General features: G+C 47.9%; 1 long non-coding RNA gene across 1 annotated transcript; it reads right to left on the reverse strand.

Moving 5' to 3' along the window:
• Window positions 1-1,200: 1,200 nt before the first annotated feature.
• Window positions 1,201-2,890, reverse strand: LOC125940677 (uncharacterized). Its single transcript, XR_007463870.1, has 3 exons — window positions 2,834-2,890; window positions 2,165-2,545; window positions 1,201-1,881 (listed from the first exon to the last, which is right to left on the reverse strand). It is a non-coding gene; the product is annotated as an uncharacterized LOC125940677 (long non-coding RNA).
• Window positions 2,891-3,812: the final 922 nt, after the last annotated feature.

Here is a 3,812-nt window from a genome sequence, read left to right on the forward strand (position 1 = left end):
AAGCCCGTGTAGCTTCAGGTTCGACAGTCTGTTATACTGCTCACAACCATTAATATCAGCCCGCAACTGAAGAATCTCAGTGGATTGGGCATTCACAGTCTCCGTCAGCGACACCACTTGAGTTTCTAGGCATTTCAAGGCAGAGTCAGACTCTTTTGTCTTTATCACAACTGTGTCATAGGCTGATGACAGAAATTGTACAGAATTTTACAGTTCAACTACAGTCTCTTTCACTGACAGCACTTCATCTATTTTTGGTTTCATCGCCAAGAGCTCGTCAAGCTTTTCTCGGAGCGGCAGAAGAACAACCATCATGTCCTTAATACCCCTTAGTTCTTCTCTGAGAGCATTTAATTCCTTTGCGAAAGAGCCAGGATCCCCAGCCACTGCAGTTCCTTCAGGATTATGGGCTGTCAATAAGCTGTTATCACTTGCAGGAGTTCTGCATTGCTTGCATTTCCAGGCCTCTCTTTTTGCCACGCCCATTGATGTAAATGTATTTTCAGCCACTCCAGAACAGTTTTTGCCAAGGTGATAGCCTATCTTGCAATCCAAACACGTCAGGAATCTGCCATCACCTGGCAGCTTCTCCAAACACGATTGACATCTGGTTCGGTCAGGCATGGTCACACACACAGAGGGAAAAAAATAAAATTGACAAGGCTGAATATACTGCTCGCTAAATACATATCACATCAGCACAATGTTCAACACAATAAAACAAAGTATACTTATAACATTAGCACAAGGTTCAACATAACTAGGCAGCAGTCGGCAGCAGTCGGAAGCACTGGCAAACAACTATGCTCTCAAAATTAATGGCTCACCTGCCAAGACAATGAACGTGGCGATGAGTACTCGGTGACTACTTCGCCACCGACTGCGGTGCACTGTTGATACGAAGCGTCTTTTATAGTCCAATAAAGGATCCAGGCGCCACGGTTCGGTGCGATGTCGAAGCTAGCAGCGGCCACTTTGGAGAGCAGCTTAGCGGGCAATCAGGAACACCGCCTAAACCTTCCAGTTGAATACTCGGGCCATGCTTGGGACGAAGAATTGCGCAGCCGCAGAAGCTTGCTCCAGGTTATTTCACGGCGGCTAAAGCAGCACCTGCCAAGACAATGAACGTGACGATGAGTACTCGGTGACTACTTCGCCACCGACTGCGGAGCACTGTTGATACGAAGCGAATCGTCTTTTATAGTCCGATAAAGGATCCAGGCGCCACGGTTCGGTGCGATGTCGAAGCTAGCAGCGGCCACTTTGGAGAGCAGCTTAGCGGGCAATCAGGAACACCGCCTAAACCTTCCAGTTGAATACTCGGGCCATGCTTGGGACGAAGAATTGCGCAGCCGCAGAAGCTTGCTCCAGGTTATTTCACGGCGGCTAAAGCAGCACCTGCCAAGACAATGAACGTGACGATGAGTACTCGGTGACTACTTCGCCACCGACTGCGGAGCACTGTTGATTCGAAGCGAATCGTCTTTTATAGTCCGATAAAGGATCCAGGCGCCACGGTTCGGTGCGATGTCGAAGCTAGCAGCGGCCACTTTGGAGAGCAGCTTAGCGGGCAATCAGGAACACCGCCTAAACCTTCCAGTTGAATACTCGGGCCATGCTTGGGACGAAGAATTGCGCAGCCGCAGAAGCTTGCTCCAGGTTATTTCACGGCGGCTAAAGCAGCACCTGCCAAGACAATGAACGTGACGATGAGTACTCGGTGACTACTTCGCCACCGACTGCGGAGCACTGTTGATTCGAAGCGAATCGTCTTTTATAGTCCGATAAAGGATCCAGGCGCCACGGTTCGGTGCGATGTCGAAGCTAGCAGCGGCCACTTTGGAGAGCAGCTTAGCGGGCAATCAGGAACACCGCCTAAACCTTCCAGTTGAATTCTCGGGCCATGCTTGGGACGAAGAATTGCGCAGCCGCAGAAGCTTGCTCCAGGTTATTTCACGGCGGCTAAAGCAGCACCTGCCAAGACAATGAACGTGACGATGAGTACTCGGTGACTACTTCGCCACCGACGGCGGAGCACTGTTGATTCGAAGCGTCTTTTATAGTCCGATAAAGGATCCAGGTGCCACGGTTCGGTGCGATGTCGAAGCTAGCAGCGGCCACTTTGGAGAGCAGCTTAGCGGGCAATCAGGAACACCGCCTAAACCTTCCAGTTGAATACTCGGGCCATGCTTGGGACGAAGAATTGCGCAGCCGCAGAAGCTTGCTCCAGGTTATTTCACGGCGGCTAAAGCAGCACCTGCCAAGACAATGAACGTGACGATGAGTACTCGGTGACTACTTCGCCACCGACTGCGGAGCACTGTTGATTCGAAGCGAATCGTCTTTTATAGTCCGATAAAGGATCCAGGCGCCACGGTTCGGTGCGATGTCGAAGCTAGCAGCGGCCACTTTGGAGAGCAGCTTAGCGGGCAATCAGGAACACCGCCTAAACCTTCCAGTTGAATACTCGGGCCATGCTTGGGACGAAGAATTGCGCAGCCGCAGAAGCTTGCTCCAGGTTATTTCACGGCGGCTAAAGCAGCACCTGCCAAGACAATGAACGTGACGATGAGTACTCGGTGACCACTTCGCCACCGACGGCGGAGCACTGTTGATTCGAAGCGAATCGTCTTTTATAGTCCGATAAAGGATCCAGGCGCCACGGTTCGGTGCGATGTCGAAGCTAGCAGCGGCCACTTTGGAGAGCAGCTTAGCGGGCAATCAGGAACACCGCCTAAACCTTCCAGTTGAATACTCGGGCCATGCTTGGGACGAAGAATTGCGCAGCCGCAGAAGCTTGCTCCAGGTTATTTCACGGCGGCTAAAGCAACACCTGCCAAGACAATGAACGTGGCGATGAGTACTCGGTGACTACTTCGCCACCGACTGCCAATAATAATAATAATAATAATAATAATAATAATAATAATAATAATAATAATAATAATAATAATAATAATAATTATTATTATTATTATTATTATTATTATTATTATTATTATTATTATTATTATTATTAATAGCAATAAAAAATACCGAGAATGACCCTCCCCAGAAGGGTGCATCTTTGTGTGGAGAGCACGCAAATAAAGACTAATTTTGACAAAGCGTAATCGAAACGCTATGCATAAAAAAAAGTTGTAAACAAAAGGAATAGTCGCGAAACTGTCCATACTTTGTCCGCACAATCGCTATAGTGTACTCAAAGCGTCAAAGCGAAATGGTCTAGGCATTAGAATAAGTATGCAATTAGACCATGTGTTAGATTATGTGAAAAGTTCAGTAGGGGTGTTAAGTATTGTATATCGCCGCATGGGCGAGTAGGCGAATACGACGCATGTGCCACTTGGTGCGCGGCGCTCATCAAAGAACCTTTTTGGCGCCAGCTTGGTCACAGGGTCTTTGCGACTGGGTATGAGCGACTCTTTGACGCCAACTTGGGTGAAAGCATGTTGCCATTGGGTATGCGGAGTTTCTTGGTCAACGAGTATTTCTCACTGGGTGTTTCCCACATCATAGTAATCGTTCAACGATGCATTCAGCGTTGGAACAATACAAAACATATCACAAATACAGACGAGTGATTTGTGTTGCTAATAGCAAGAAAGTCGCCATCCACCTCGAGAGGACGGATGCACCACTAGTTCCGATCTTCTAAACAGAATTTCAGAACTTACATACACCTGAGAATTTATTTTCGTATGCCGTCAATAGAATTGCAATAGTTATGCGTGGATAGGGAATGGAAAGGAAAAGATATATGAAACTATCGATTTGACTGTTATTAAGCATTGCATCTGTATACGTTGTGT

This window comes from Dermacentor silvarum, chromosome 10 (assembly GCF_013339745.2).
Source record: "Dermacentor silvarum isolate Dsil-2018 chromosome 10, BIME_Dsil_1.4, whole genome shotgun sequence".
NCBI classification, from domain to species: domain Eukaryota; kingdom Metazoa; phylum Arthropoda; class Arachnida; order Ixodida; family Ixodidae; genus Dermacentor; species Dermacentor silvarum.